Here is a 16,988-nt window from a genome sequence, read left to right on the forward strand (position 1 = left end):
CAAAGTGTCCTGATGTGCCCTTGAGCAATGCAAAATAGGTCAGTGAAAATAGAAACCTTTATCTCACAGGCTGGCCCACGGGAAACCCCTGTACGCGTTTTACCAGCCGGCTTCGATGGGAGCCATTTGAAACACCAGGACGGGTCGGTTTCCGTAGTGTAGTGGCTATCACGTTCGCCTCACACGCGAAAGGTCCCTGGTTCGAAACCGGGTGGAAACAACCCGCGGTGCACGCGTGCCAGTGCCGTGTTACCCGTCGCCATCTCTCTGCTCCAAGGCCGGCCGTCGTTTTCTCTTCCTCGGAGTGGCAAGAAATCCTGACCTTGAGAACAAACGATCGCAGAAGGGTAGCTTTGCGAGGCACTGGAACTGACACTTTTAAAATCGATACATGTTGTTGCGTTACAATACGACCGTAGCAGGATCGGCGACATTGCTGTTACTCTTATGTAGTTGAAGGCGCAGTATAGCTCTGATAGTCTGGTGGTGACGGAAGACCACCAGCCGTTTGAACAAGCCATTCAGCATCACCTTGTAGGGCTAAACGCAGGCACTGTCAGAGCGCAGGTCGTCCTGCCTTTGAAAGAGTTTCCGAAGTGTCCCGAAATCGGTGCACTCAGAGCGTTCGTCCATCGACAGGTTGAAATTGTAAACGCTGGTGTAGCCACTTTTAATTAAAATCATGATGATGATGTTGTTGTTGTTATTCTTGTTGTCGTCGTAGTCGCCGTCATTATTAATGTTAAAGTAAAGCAGTAGTTAGATTTGTTGCTACCGTAAGGTGTAGAAGGCACAATAGCTCTGATAGTCTGGTGGTGAAGGAAGACCACCAGACGTTTGAACAAGCCATTCAGCATCACCTTGTTGGGTTAAGTGCAGGCACTGTCAGAGCGCAGGGCGTCCTGCCTTTAAAAGAGTTTCCGAAGTGTCCTGATGTGCCCTTTAGCAATGCCAAACAGGTCAGTGAAAATGGCATCCTTTCGCCGCACTTCAGACGCCATCTCACAGCCTAGCCGACCTGAAACACCTGAGCCCGTTTTACCAGCAGGCTTTAACGGTAACCATTTGAAGCAAGAGGCAGCGGTGTCAGTTTCCGTAGTGTAGCGGTTATCACGTTCGCCTAACGCGCGAAAGGTCCCCGGTTCGAAACCGGGCGGAAACAGCCTACTGTGGGCTGGCCCTTTTCGTCATTCTTGCCCTCGTGGTTCCCCGGAGGCGGTGGGTGTCTTTTCTTCATTGGAGTGCCCGCAATCGATGCACTCAGAGCGTCCGTCCGTCGACAGGTTGAAATTGTAAACGCTGGTGTAGCCACTTTTAATTAAAATCTGATGATGATGATGATGATGATGTTGTTGTTGTTGTTCTTGTTGTTGTTGTTCTTGTTGTCATCGTGGTCGCCGTCATTATTATTGTTAAAGTAAAGCAGTAGTTAGATTTGTTGCTACCGTAAGGTGTAGAAGACAACAGTTGGTATGGCGTGTGATATCAAAACATTCAGAATACTTTTAACCTATATAATTTATAAGCTTTGTAAAATAAACCCAAATATATCTTTTGCGGGGATAAACGCTGTTCTGAGTAGTTTGTGACTTGTTTAATACCAAACATAGCATCGCTATAAAAAAAAAAAAAAAATCACTGTAAAAGCGCTAGTTATTTTTGATCTTTATAGTTATTTTCTAGGCTCAGGTTGTTTTTTAGTGCTTATAAAGGCCTGAAATATTCTTAGTGGTTGTTGACTATAGGTCTTGATGTTTAAAAATGTTTTTTTGAGAGACCAAAAGGTTCTAATAAAAGTTTAGAGTAGAGAGGAGAGAGATCGTCTCCATCTTGGTTTCTATTTGAAATTTGATGCAGTGTCATTTTATTGGTTGGTTTTGATATGTTAATTGGTAACAGGGCGGCACAAAGGCCAGACCAGAACAATGCCTTACAAGCAGATCCGGCATGTGGCCATCAGTATAAGTATGAAGGTCTGGTCTTCAGCTCGACAGACTCATACTGACCTTTCGATTTAAGACTAAAGATCAACAATGTCCGGAAACAACATCAGCGATTCGATTTAAACGAGTTTTTAGGCAAGTCTTCAGATTATTTTCATTGACTCAGAGCGTGTTGTGTGCATGTATTGTAAATAAGGCTATAACATCTGTTTTAAGTTCTGTAAAATAATTTTTCAGCCAGTCAACAGGAGTTAATTCCCAACGCTGAGGAGATCATCTGGAACAACGACGGTAAGATTTTTGTGTTTGCGCTCATGGGTTCTTATGCATGGGTGTGTGTGGTTTGAAGCGGCTCATTAGAGTTATGAAAACGTTTTAATATATATTAATGCCGGTCTCTTTAATTACACAGAAACTATCGAAAGGCCTGTGATTAATGTCTCCAAGGATCGACCAAGAGAAGTGGTTGTCCCTAGACAGGCTGTCTGCCGACCGGGTAAGAACTAAACCCCTGTTTGTTTGTATAACGTTTCTGTAAGATGTTTGAGTCCAGTTTTGTTAATTTTAAAAAATTATCCTGTCTAACAGTATTAAGAAACGTGGTTCGAGACAACGAAAGGCCTTCCACATCGAGGGCTTGTTTCGTTTTACCTTCGAGAACCGTAACCTTTCAAGAATCTGAAAGGCCGTCAGCCCCGGTATCTGATAGCTGTGAGTATATATCTGCAGCCTGTAAGAGGTTAAAGCTTTTTATAAAGCGGTGTGGTTAAAGGTTAAACATGTCTCTTACCTTCACAGCGGTGCAAAAAGCTAAACCAGCCGAAAAACATAAGAAACGATTATTCTGTGGAGGTAAGTAAGATCTTTCAAACTTTAATGTTTTTAAAAGGGCTTTGTTTGCCCGTTGAGGGCTAATATTTAAGCGATGGGTGACCGTTTCCTGTAGGGCGGGGGGTTCTGGGAAAGATCTTTAGAAGTCAGGTCTAGGCTTGTTTCTGGGGAACGTGTTTAGAAATGACCGATTGCCGTACCGTCTGGTTAGGAAGTAAAGCCGTCCGAAAGGGTTTAGTAAGTTGTTTGGCTTATCTCCCGCTATTATACTTCTGTTTTAAAGTGGTTGTAGGAAAAGGCTTGAAGGTGTTCATTGTATTTAATATTTAAACAGATCGTGAAAACGTTTGTGAAACAGGAAGTCCCGGGATCAGGAAGCGTTTACACTTGGAAGGTTCGTTTAAAAATGAAATGTTGTTGTGTGTGTGTGTGTTTTATTAACAATATTACAGTTTTTAAAGAAACATTTAAGAAACAGTTTATTTACAGCGGCTTCTCTGTTTTAAATTTATTATCAAGTCCTAATAAATATATTGTCTGTAAATAATAAGGCGTTGTAGTGAATGTCTAAGGCTATTTTCAAAGGTCTAAAAAAGCTAAAGGTTTTGAATGTCCTGGACATGTTGTTTTAAGTTTGATTTCTGTCGCCGTTTAAAGATGTAAATGTAATGTATATTTTTATTCTTCCCAAGACTCTTGGGATAGTCATTCTGTGAATGAGCTATTGAGGACAATTACCCCGTCTAAGTGGGATCAAACATCTTTCCCGGTGAGATCACCGAGAGGATCCCCCACGGTGGTCTTGGAGACCCCCCAACATCTACTCAGGCCACAGCCTTCTGGGGGTAATTCAACACCCCAGATTCAGCCCGCCGCATTGTCGGGCGGAACAAATACAGGCATCCAACAACCTCAGGGGTCGCCGTCAGTCAGGGCTGACACACCACCCAACGACGGCCTAGTTTCAACATCGTCCCCCCAGACCCGTTTCTTGGCTACCGAAACGCGAAACAGTAACCCCGCGCTTGGCCAGGGTGTCACCGCAAAGGCCTTCTTGGTCTCCGTCCATGAGTATACACTCGCTCCCTGCCTCCTTCGACCGAGATTTACCGGAGCGACCATCCTTTGAAGCTGAGCCAGGCCACCAGCCCCCGGAGCTACTTCCTGAAGGTCGGCATGAGTTGCTACATACTTTGTTACAAAATCAAAGACTTGTGTTAGTGGGGCAAAACCTGGTGATAGAGAGCCAAAACACCCTTATTAATACCCTTACTAACGAATTGTACCGTATTTAATGTTTTAATAGACACAAAACGCCTTACTATTGTGGGTTGTTGGAAAAATAAAAAATAAATTAAAAAATGTCCTGACTTGGTAAAAGAACTCACAAACTAAAGGATTATGAACAAGCTAGGGCCCCAAAAAGACCTTCCCGAGAGAACATCCCCGGCCCTGTTGTGAACTCCTCTGATGTCCCAATGAACCTGGAACTATTACAAATGATAAATGATTTAAATAACCCCCAATTACCACCGATAGAATGTGAATTAACAGACTTACCTGTGAACCCCGACCTGTTACAGATGGTCAATGATCTAAATAACCACCTCCCACCGGTAGCGCTTATAGAGGTTCACCCCCTAGTTCACCCCGATTTGTTTGAAATGGTGGAGTCTTTGGAGGAGCTACCCCGACCAAATTCTGCCCCTATTATAAATGATTTGAAACAATTAGAACACAGGATGGCGGCAGAAGCAGCCATCACTATAGAGGAGGGTCTTGACATTAACCGGTTGGATATCTTTGAAGGACTTTTACAGGCTTTAAATGAGCCTCCTCAAAAAGGGGGTTTTGTAGATGTCAGCAGTGGGGGTGTTCGGAATGTGGAGGGTTCTGAGACTGATAAGGCTGTGGAGGACATGCTCTGTGAGAATGTAGGGGGTGAAGGCTTTGTTCAAAATGATGATGTGTCCAAGAGTACCAGTGATCCCGTGATTATAGATAGACCGGCCTATAACAATTTTGAAATGATTCAGTGTTTTAATTTTGCAGAACTTTTAAATTGTGACAATTATGCAGAAATATTTGTCAACATACACGAGGCTTTGCAGAAAATGCTTGAACAGGTTGCTGAAAGGGTCAGACCTCGAGATGTTGTACAGTTAGAACTCAGAGGGGATGATTTGTTTAGCAACCTATCTGTAATGCTGAGTGGAGATAATTTAGATGTCTGGCTAAAATCGAAGCGTTATTGCAAAGTAACGCAGCCATCTTAGCTGATGAAAGTCTGTCTCTGGTAATGAATGTGGTTCGTAACCCTGAGGGTGGGGCGCTTAGAAGACTGTCGAAATGCTTGAAGAACGACATAATTAGGACCAAGCTCAGGCAATTAGTGGTGAGTTCCAGTGGGGACAATAAGCTCTGTTTTGCTTACAGTTTAATAAAACTACTCACCCCCGACATGCCTGAACCCCAAGCTCTGCAAGAGGCTTTAACGCTTCATCAGAGGGCTGGCTTAAACTCTCAACAGATGGTTGCCTTTTCAGACATCACCAAGTTGCAGGAACATAACTGTAAACCCCGCCAAGAGACAAATGTCCAAACTGATTTTAAACAGTCTGTGGGGTAAGTTTGGGGAAAGAAATTACCGTCTAAACACAACCTTGATTAAAACCCCTGAACAGTTTATAGAATTTATGTTTTCCAAACAACATGCAGTATCACACTTTCAATTCTTAAATGACCACGTGGCACAGGTCCAGTGGAGGGCCCCTAAAGATTTCCCCACCAAACAGGGGAACGTTAATGTTTTCATAGCGGTTTTTACCACGGCTTACGCCCGGCTTGAACTGTACAACTTAATGGATCAGTTGCAGGAACGCACACTCTATCATGATTCTGACTCTGTAATCTTTGTCACCAGGCCAGGGGATTGGGTCCCTCCCCTCGGGGACTACCTTGGGGAGTTAACGAGCGAACTAGATCCTCAGGACCACATAGTGGAGTTTGTTTCAGGGGGTCCTAAGACGCATACAGAACGGCTGCGGGTAAGACCTGTATGAAAGTTAAGGGTTTCACTCTGAACCATTGTAACAACAAGCTCATTAACATCAAGTCTCTGACGACCCTGGTAGAAAGTTTTGTAACCGAGAAAGACGCGCCTCCTCGTGAGATTATTACAGCCGGAAATCAGATCTATCGCAATAAAAAGGAGTACACGTTGGAAAATAGATCACTAAACAAACGGTTCAGGGTGGTGTACAATAAAGGAGTGTTGAAGACTGATTATACCACTCTGCCTTATGGATATTAGCGGTGGTTTTGATAACAGACTTCAACACCCTTTCTCCTGTATTATAGCTGGTCCCTCCAATTCGGGGAAGAGCTATCTTATAAGGAACATCATAGAAGATGTGGACGCAACCGTGTCCCAAGCTCTTGACAACATAGTGTGGTGTTACTCTTGCTGGCAACCTCTCTACGATGATTTGGCTTCGAAAAAAAATAATCTGAAATTTGTGCAAGGTCTCCCCGCCTCGTTGTAAGACGATGACTTGTTCCCGCCCGGTCAAACTAACCTAGTGATCCTTGATGACCTGATGGAGCAGGCCGGTGACAACAGTGAAGTGGAAAAAGCTTTCACAAAGTACACTCATCATAGGAATTTAAGTATTCTTTATTTAGTTCAAAATCTATTTTTTCAAGGTAAAAAAAGCCGCACTATTAATTTAAATGCCAATTATATAATTCTTTTTAAAAACCCCAGAGATAAACTACAGGTCACCGTCTTGGCTCGTCAAATGTACCCTAACCAGACCAAGTTCTTTTTGGAGGCATTTGAGGATGCCACCAAAAAACCCTACGGGTACTTGATTGCGGACTTAAAAGCACAAACCCCAGAAGACTTTCGCCTCAGAACAGGTTTGTGCCCACCCGATTGGCCGGCAGTGTATGTGCTAAAGAAAAGGAAATAAATAAGAATGTCTGTTCGGATTAAAAGAAATCTGCCACTTTTGCAAATGTTATTTGAGGGGAGCCTGCGCCATAGGAAAGCTGTGCTGGCAGGGGCCCCCTCGGATTTGATCGAGACCATGTGTGAAATAGCTTTTAACATCTTACACGGTAATATACCCCTAACCCCTTCTTAACATTCTAAACTCAAAAAACAAAAAGCGGTTATCAAGATCATCGCTAATAAGAAGTATTCTATTAAAAGAAAAAGAAAGAAGATTAATCAAACCAGGGGTTTTATAGGACCGCTGTTGAGCATAGCCGTGCCTTTCCTAACCAGTCTTCTAGCTTCCAGAGTGGGTTAATAATGGAATATGCTCAGAAAATGTTTTTGATCCCTCAGGAGCAACTTGAGAAACTGAGAAAAAATGTTGTCGGGCAAGAGCCCATTAGACAAACGGCCGAAAACAACCTGGACTCTGAAATGAAAGCTATACAGGCCAGGGCCGATTTAAATCAGTATTCCAAAGCCCAGTTGTATACCAACACGTTACAGCGTTACCTCCGTCTGGTTAGACAGGGTGAAAAAGATCAAAACATTTTAACTTTAACCATGGCCTCTCAAGAAAATGGTTCTGGGGTTGATGCGGGGGGTACGGTTGATAAAGATGTTGCGGTGACCGAACCTGTTGAGAGTTCAGAGGGAGATGTTGTAACGGATGTTTTGAGAAACATGCCGGCCAGAAGCAGGAGACATGCAGAATATATCCTGCACAAAATGGTTCAGAAACCGCGGGTAACGGCTTGGAATGAACAGGGTGAATTTGTTTTTAAAGGACAACTGATCAAAGGTTCACACATGTTTGATTTGTTGAAGAGTGTCAATAGCACTAATAAGGTACCCGAGAGTCGCCGACCTGTAGGCTGGAATGCTTTCCTACAGGCGATGGCCTGTCTGAACATGCCCCAATCCACAGTTCCTAACCAGGAAACGCGACAAAAAATCCATCTGTGTAAAGAGGTGTAGCCTGATCTGACTCCGATATCTCATTACTCTGACCGTGCTTAGCGACCATCCTCAGGATCTATCCATCGTTGGGAAGCTTATTAATCTCATGTTTTTATTTGTCTCCCCTGTAAATAATGACCCGACAAACAATTTTATATTTATTTTTTTTTATTTTCAAATGTTGTACATTTATTTATAACATAACCCCTGCTTTGTATAAGAATTGTTTTGAATAAAAACAAAACTAATGATTCAAAGGCTGTTTTCATTATTTTTTCACCTTAACACGCATGACATCTTTTAAAATCCTCACAAGAACACCCCATCTGTATACATGACTGGCTAGGGTCGTAAGTCATTGTGTTATAAGGGGGGTCCACAGTGTACTGACAAACTCTGCCACTTTTTTATCATTTTGGCCTAAATCCTCACTGTACAAGGCCATAATATCGGGGTATGACCTTCCTTTAGATCTATGATATAAGAAAAACACACAGTGCTGACCACAAGTGAAGGTCTGAAGACTTTGTACTTGACGACCGCTGTAAATGGTTTCTTGACAGTTGTTGAGCAGAAAGTTATTGATCTTCCGAGGGAAAGGTCTGAAATCCGGGGGGTTTCCATAGGAATCAAAAAATTCACCACGGTGGTCCTCCCTTAGATAAATAGCCAGCCAATGTTCTCCGGGCATATTTTTAGGGTGTGTGTTGATTATGTACATTGCAGGTAAATTCTTGATCTTAAATTTAGGTAGCTGATCGCAGGCGTAGACTCCTTGAAACAGTTTCCGTGAGCCGGCCAGGGCATTCATGATGTGGTTGAGCTCTCTGGTGTTCATTTTAATAATAATCATACAGAACGTTTCTCCTCCGATTCACCTCAATAATGTTGTCAAACACAGCATACACGACCATATTTACAGTGCGTGGTAGAGGCTGCTTGAAACGCATCTCCAAACGCATATTGCCCGTCTTCATCAGTGAAAAATGTTGTCCACACTCTTCGTCAGGGGTCAGGTTGAAACCGTACAGGGTGTAACCGCTGCAGTATTCCCGGCGATCGATCAGCAGAGTTTGATCCTTGAGATGGCGACCCGTAGCCAGTACTACACTGTAATATTCAAGAACCGCATTGCCGTTTTCAAAGTCAGGTTGAAAAGGTCTGGATGGAACCTGCACACCATCGACGTACAACGCTATAAATTCCGCGTTATAATGTTTAAAGTTAAAAAGGTTCTTGTTGTAAACCCCGGTAAATGCATCATTATCCACGAGACCAATAATAACCTGTTTTGGGAGCTGTCCTAGAAACAGATTTTCCTGGTTCATCACCCGTGTCCCTGCAGGGATACTGTGGACTTTCATATAGACTCTTTCGATCGGGTACTTAACGCCTGCGCGTGTCCTAGTTTAACCGCCGGGGAGACGGACACTTTTTTCACAAACAGCGAGGCCGATAATATGGTCAGTTTATATTTTTCAGTATCAGGGGTCATCAGATAAAAAGCACTTTTACTACGGATCATTTTAATTTTAATGTCTACCCCGTTGAGCATGAGTTTTTCTTGGTCTGCATTGATATGCCCCATTAGCTCAAAGGTCCTCCCTTCTGTTGAAGAGGCCGTTCTTTTTTGCAAACCCTTATTGAGTCCCTCTGGATCCTTGTCGTCCATAGCTTCCGGGTTGTCTTTGAAGAAAAGGCCGGGGCTGAACTGTTTGCTTAGGGTCTCCTCACTATAATTAAGTTTACACTCCATCATGGCTCTATAGGGGTAAGTATTGCTGCTTTGACTAATGAGCCGATCTCCCAGGGTCACATCCACCTGTGAAAACATGGTGGCCACCGGGTAATTGATGACCCCAGCGTTGGCCGTCTTCTCGATTGCATCGCCATCCTCATTAGTCACTTTACAGTTCATTAAAATAAATGTGTTATTCAAATCATTATAATCCTCGCCATTGCCAGCTATAAAAAACTCCAAAGGGGCCATGTCTGAAATTGCAGAAAGAGGGGGAATCTCTACATATATGCTCTTATCTATACTCGTTTGAGTGTATGGAACTGTAAACAGATCCAGTTCTGATTTGACGCATTCTTCCAATAGACTGTGGACAAAAGACATGTTTAAAAGATATATCCTGAGGCTCTATTTTTCTTTCTTTGAGACTTTCTTTTTGCAGGTTTTTTCTTGTGCTGCTTCCTTCTCCGAGTGTTTCCACGATATGTTGGAGAATGAGAGATTCTTCGTTTTCTGTTAGCCACGGATCATCGTCGCCCTGGTGGACACATGCTGTTTCTTCTTTTACCCCCCCTCCTCGCCATTACCATGAGACCCGAACCCTCCTGATGCTCATGGCTAGCTGCCCGGTTCATAACATTGGTGAACACGTCACTAACAATATTTTTAGCCGCTGATTTCAAGTGGGGTCTGGCTATAGCAAAGCCTCTCTTAAGCAGGGGTACGGCCATTCTAAAGAGACCACGAAAGAGTCCTCCTAGACCGGCGCCATACATTGTGGGGGCTCCTACAAAACCGGGCAAGCCGTTCCATCTTGCATCTTGTAATAATCCACATTGGCGCTAGGATCTACATAACCCCTCGAGGTAGCCATTTTAATAATGTACACACTGTTTCAGGGGTCGAAAATGTAGTTTGACAACTTAACTTTACCGAAGCGGAAGGGTACGTTGATATTCTGATCCGATTTGACTTCGATCGTGATGTTGTCAAAGTGGGTCTTTGAGACTGGTACGTAGTGTGGCTTGTCATAAGTAATTGTGACCATGTCATTGCTTTTACCTTTAATAAGTACATTTCTCAAAAGGGGGACATAACTATCCCCGACCCTCTGGTGGGTTATGATATCCGTATACACATAAAGAGTGTAAAAGCCGCCCCACCACTTCTGAGAACCTGCTCTCTGTGTCAGAATAGAACCCTAATATACGCCCCAGTTGGCCGCTGGTTTGAATGCTAATACCTGGTTTTGACACCTTGTACACTCTGTTTTTAATAGGGTTGTAATATAGCTTGATGTTGGGGGTGCCTTCTGAGAACTGTTTATGCATCTCATCTAATATTTTATCCACATTGTCATAATAACCTCCTTGTATCGTGAATGTCCATTGACTCTTTTTAACATCATCAAAAATGGCGAAGGTGGCATCCTTATCTTGTAAAACAGCCCAAGTGTAAGGATACTGTATTTCCGCCAACCCCACTTCCCACGACCCTCTTAGATCTATAGATTTTCCAAATTGTACCGTGTAACTGGATATTTCATTTTTAGGGTATATATCGAGAGAGGCGTTACTGGGTAGAGTCACGTAGAAGCCTCCTGATTCCATCTTGAGTATCGAGAGTAATGCCCCCAACACACCCGCGGGCATGTTGTTATAAGGATTGAATATCGCAAACCTGTTGTTCCGGGACCCAACTATTGAACTTTTCAGGCCATCCAAGCCATTTCACCAACACATATTTTTTCCGGTTCTGGGTTTTTTCAGCTAATATCTTTTCAACTCTGTATACACTGTCTTTACCCACAATAATTTTTTGTAACTCGGCTTCGTAAAACGTTCCTTCTATATCCTCCCCGTCATAGTCTTTTAACCGGTACACGGGGGGGGCTCTAGCCAACTGTTCGGTAACTGTAAAATATTCGTCAGAAAATGTTTGTTCATAACCTTTGGCAAAAGTACTCCTTAGCTTTGAAACGCGAACCACATCACCGATGTTGAACTTATAAGTAGTTTTTCCCTTCTTAATAAATGGTCCGTATAATTTTGTATAGACCTGAAAAGAATTACTTTGATCAACATCTATAGACTTCATTTTAATACTGGTGTGATACCCTTGGTTGTAAGCATCAATAAAATCCTGAACTTTATCAAAATACTTGAACGTGTTGACCGCTGTAAAATATCTCCACATTTTGGTCTTTATGGTGCGGTTAAACCTCTCCACTACCGATGCTTTAAGCTCATTTCCGGTGGTGAAATGATGTATTTTGTGTCTCTTCAGTAGATTCTGAAATTCTCTGTTGAGAAACTCTTTTCCTTAATCAGTCTGCAGTTTTTTAGGACATCGACCCTGGGACAATATATCCTCAAAGACCCTCGTCACCGCTCAACCTGTTTTATTATGTAGAATTCGAGCCCAGGCATATTTTGATTAAACATCGATACACATCAACATCAATTTGTGACCATTGTTATGTTTTGATAAATTTGACATATCGACTAGATCCATTTGCCATTGTGAGTCTATGTCAGTTGCATATACGCGGTTTCTTTTAAAGTTAATCCTGAGAGGTTTATGTAAGGTATAGGCGTCTTGTTCCCGTAACCATTCTGAAACAAACACATCATTAACCTTCACTCCGGCCTCAGCGAGTCCTCTTTGAAAACCCTTCTTACCCGCCAAACCCCCAATCTTGGCTGGGTTGTAGTATAGTTCCTGCATTTGGGGAGCTTGCCGAGTCATTCTGTCAAATAACCACACAGACCCACACTATGCGCAAAGTTTTTATACAAGGTTTTTTATTCAACTTCAGGAGAGCAGATACCCCTTTTTAGACATTTGAGAAAAGTATAACATACACAACAATTTTTTCTACGGTCCAGACAAAAAGAAATCAGATGATTGGTTACTTGATCTATATCAACAAATATACCTGTTTCTTTATCTTGTAGGCACACACCTCAGTTACATATGTAAATAAACAACAATATGACCTATTTTAAAATTAAACAGAGGTGTATTAAACATGCTCAGTAAAAGGTCATACAGATGTTGATGAAATGGCCTAATATCATTCTTGGCCCCCTTGAGCGCTTCATCCCAGTGTTCGTACCCCCCGATCTTTGTTACAGCAGCCATTAACTTTTCCAGGTTTGAAAGTTGATCCTCATCGATGGTTAAATCTGTAGAGAAAAGGCTCGCGTTGGCTACTTTTCTGTCAAGCACATGGTGTAATAGCGCTCTCAGGTTAGCTGCAGAGTGTTGATGACAGAACCAGTTGCAGAAGCAGTCCAGAACATTCCCCATGTTCAAAGTCCCTTAGTTCAGGTCAGAGTCTGAATCAGTGGCGTAGATGTCGAATTCTTCGTCGCTGTCCCCAGCTTTAACTTCTTTACGGAAGAAATAAGCTTTTAGCTTGCCAGCGGTTTTTCTACTCGGCTCATCCATGTCATTGAGCAGCTGCCCAAGTTTCTCTATTATAAACGGCTCCTTTTTCAGCTCCAGCAAAATCTCATCTATGATTTTCTGGACTTGTCCCGCAGTGACATGTATGTGGGAGTAAGACAGCGCCTTGATTAGTGCCGGTTTCAGCCACGGTTTGTTCAGTCTTCTGTAAAACACGTTGAAATAGAACAGGAAATAGTAACGGTCTGGTTCAAACAAACAACTGTGTCTCAACTGACTGGGGTGATTCACTTCACACCCCCGACAGACTTCTTTCAGAGCTCGGTCGATGAGAGCACTCAGAATATACACCAGGGTGCTTTTAACCACTCTGCTTACTTGGTCACATACCCCGGGCATAAATCCTTCGTCTTCATCACGCCCCCGGGACTGTCCGATGCTCATTGGTTCGCCTGGTGGTTTGTGGGGTGTTTCTACATCCATTGGACTGACCCCCTCCTGAGACGCACAGACGGTAGACAGTTCGGCAAAATCGAGACCCTCCATGAGCTCCAGAGGCTGGGGATCCCCGAGACTCATTTGGACATCCATCGCACCGCATGTTGTTTCGTCCTGAGGGACCGGGGTCTGAGGTCTTGGAGAGTAACCGCAGTCAAAGGGTTCCAGAGTGTATACAAAATCTGGGGAATAGAACCAGGGGTGATCCCGGGTTTGAAGAGGCCTGTAGAGCCTGTCGACGTCCGCAGCTTTCGGGTAAGACATTCTCTTTAATTTTAAACCATGAATGAATTGTTGCGCCTTTTATCCTATCTCTTCACTACGTCATGACACACCGCCCTCTTAGAAGAGAGTAGCCCCTGAGCCGTCAGACCCCCCTCCAAAACCCCACACGTCGTCTGTTTAATCATCGTCGTCGTCATTCAAGGGGGATATATAATCCATAATCCAGCATATTCTCCTTCTAACCAAATCCAGTTGCAAACATTTGGTCAAGATGTCAAAACCATCATTTATACAGTTTATGACCTCTTTCCAGTCCACGGCGTCAAACATCATTTCAGTAACCTGTTTTTCTGGATCCTCTTGCCCTTGAGCAATGCAAAATAGGTCAGTGAAAATAGAAACCTTTATCTCACAGGCTGGCCCACGGGAAACGCCTGTGCGCGTTTTACCAGCCTGCTTCGATGGGAGCCATTCGAAACGCCAGGACGGGTCGGTTTCCGTAGTGTAGTGGCTATCACGTTCGCCTCACACGCGACAGGTCCCCGGTTCGAAACTGGGTGGAAACAACCCGCGGTGCACGTATGCCAGTGCCGTGTTACCCGTCCTCATCTCTCTGCCCCAAGGCCGGCCGTCGTTTTCTCTTCCTCGGAGTGGCAAGAAATCCTGACCTTGAGAACTAATGATCGAAGAAGGGTAGCTTTGCGAGGCGCTGGAACCGACACTTTTAAAATCGATACATGTTGTTGCTGTTACAATACGACCGTAGCAGGATCGGCGACATTGCTGTTACTCTTATGTAGTTGAAGGCGCAGTATAGCTCTGATAGTCTGCTGGTGAAGGAAGACCACCAGCCGTTTGAACAAGCCATTCAGCATCACCTTGTTGGGCTAAGTGCAGGCACTGTCAGAGCGCAGGGCGTCCTGCCTTTGAAAGAGTTTCCAAAGTGTCCTGATGTGCCCTTGAGCATTGCAAAATAGGTCAGTGAAATTAGAAACCTTTATCTCACAGGCTGGCCCAAGGGAAACGCCTGTGCGCGTTTTACCAGCCTGCTTCGATGGGAGCCATTCGAAACGCCAGGACAGGTTGGTTTCCGTAGTGTAGTGGCTATCACGTTCGCCTCACACGCGAAAGGTCCCTGGTTCGAAACCGGGCGGAAACAACCCGCGGTGCACGTGTGCTAGTGCCGTGTTACCTGTCCCTGTAACGCGGCCGGCCATCGTTTTCTCTTCCTCGGAGTGTCAAGAAAGCCTGACCTAGAGAACAAACGATCACAGAAGGGTAGCTTTGCGAGGCGCTGGAACTGACACTTTTAAAATCGATACATGTTGTTGCTGTTACAATACGACCGTAGCAGGATCGGCGACATTGCTGTTACTCTTATGAGTAGATAGTTGGCTTTTTTGGGCGCGGCCTATTTTGTTATGACGTATGCCCTAAGCTTATTAATATTCCTACGTCATAATTGGGGGGCGTGATTTTAGGTAGAGTTATTTCCTTAATTATTCCTACGTCATATCCGTCAGAAAGTGTACACCCATAAAACCCTGAACAACAAGGCCGCCCATAACCTGTTGTTCTTGTTGTTCTTGATGGTCAACTGTAGAGTGTGAATGGGTCGGCTCTTCCTGTAGTGGTTGGGGGTCTTTTTTAAATATACATTTAATGGTTTAGTAAATCTAAACCGTTATAAGATCAACAAGTTCTGTTGTCTGTAATGGTCCCAGGTCTTAACAATGCCAGTTTTGAATTGTGCGTTTATCATATTCACACTGTCTCTGTCTGTCTTTCTCTCTCTCTCGCCCAATCATTTTATAAAATTCAACAAGTTCTGTTGTCTGTTATGATCCCAGGTCCTAACAATGCCTGTTTTGCATAGGGTACTTATGTTATCCACACTGTATCTGGCTCTGTCTCTCTCCTCAAATTTAATTAAAAATTTAATTAAAAAAGAGGGTGTGTGTGTGGGTGTTTGTGTGTATAGGTTAATTGTTTTTGTAAAAAAAAAAAAAAAAAAGCTGTGGTTATATTTTATCTCTCACATAATGTGTTCAGTCGTTTTACTTAAATACATTCTAGGGTCTTAAAGCTCATAAGAGTTAGACTTAAGATAAGGATATGCTTTTAAGGTATTTTAGCAGTCTCAATCCCTGATGATAAGGAATCGTTTAAAAAATGAAAACAACTGATCACTCAATGCTAAATAGATCACAACACTCAAGGCTAAATCACTCACACCATGGGGGGCGGGGGTGTGCTCATACAACAATAGGTATGGCGTGTGGTATCAAAACATTCAGAATACTTTTAACCTATATAATTTATAAGCTTTGTAAAATAAACCCAAATATCTCTTTTGCGGGGATAAACGCTGTTCTGAGTAGTTTGTGACTTGTTTAATACCAAACAAAGCATCGCTATAAAAAAAAAAAAAAAATCACTGTAAAAGCGCTAGTTATTTTTGATCTTTATAGTTATTTTCTAGGCTCAGGTTGTTTTTTAGCGCTTATAAAGGCCTGAAATATTCTTAGTGGTTGTTGACTATAGGTCTTGATGCTTAAAAATGTTTTTTTGAGAGACCAAAAGGTTCTAATAAAAGTTTAGAGTAGAGAGGAGAGAGATCGTCTCCATCTTGGTTTCTATTTGAAATTTGATGCAGTGTCATTTTATTGGTTGGTTTTGATATGTTAATTGGTAACAGGGTGGCACAAAGGCCAGACCAGAACAATGCCTTACAAGCAGATCCGGCATGTGGCCATCATTATAAGTATGAAGGTCTGGTCTTCAGCTCGACAGACTCATACTGACCTTTCGATTTAAGACTAAAGATCAACAATGTCCGGAAACAACATCAGCGATTCGATTTAAACGAGTTTTTAGGCAAGTCTTCAGATTATTTTCATTGACTCAGAGCGTGTTGTGTGCATGTATTGTAAATAAGGCTATAACATCTGTTTTAAGTTCTGTAAAATTATTTTTCAGCCAGTCAACAGGAGTTAATTCCCAACGCTGAGGAGATCATCTGGAACAACGACGGTAAGATTTTTGTGTTTGCGCTCATGGGTTCTTATGCATGGGTGTGTGTGGTTTTGAAGCGGCTCATTAGAGTTATGAAAACGTTTTAATATATATTAATGCCGGTCTCTTTAATTACACAGAAACTATCGAAAGGCCTGTGATTAATGTCTCCGAGGATCGACCAAGAGAAGTGGTTGTCCCTAGACAGGCTGTCTGCCGACCGGGTAAGAACTAAACCCCTGTTTGTTTGTATAACGTTTCTGTAAGATGTTTGAGTCCAGTTTTGTTAATTTTAAAAAATTATCCTGTCTAACAGTATTAAGAAACATGGTTCGAGACAACGAAAGGCCTTCCACATCGAGGGCTT

At 43.0% G+C, this 16,988-nt stretch overlaps 3 non-coding genes across 3 annotated transcripts; all 3 read left to right on the forward strand.

Annotated features, from left to right (window-relative positions):
- Positions 1–147: 147 nt before the first annotated feature.
- Positions 148–220, forward strand: trnav-cac (transfer RNA valine (anticodon CAC)). The gene has a single exon. It is a non-coding gene; the product is annotated as a tRNA-Val (tRNA).
- Positions 221–1,089: 869 nt separating this feature from the next.
- Positions 1,090–1,162, forward strand: trnav-aac (transfer RNA valine (anticodon AAC)). Its single transcript has one exon. It is a non-coding gene; the product is annotated as a tRNA-Val (tRNA).
- A 13,530-nt stretch (positions 1,163–14,692) lies between these two features.
- trnav-cac (transfer RNA valine (anticodon CAC)) lies at positions 14,693–14,765 on the forward strand. The gene has a single exon. It is a non-coding gene; the product is annotated as a tRNA-Val (tRNA).
- Positions 14,766–16,988: the final 2,223 nt, after the last annotated feature.

Source organism: Amia ocellicauda (assembly GCF_036373705.1).
Source record: "Amia ocellicauda isolate fAmiCal2 chromosome 11 unlocalized genomic scaffold, fAmiCal2.hap1 SUPER_11_unloc_4, whole genome shotgun sequence".
NCBI classification, from domain to species: Eukaryota; Metazoa; Chordata; class Actinopteri; order Amiiformes; family Amiidae; genus Amia; species Amia ocellicauda.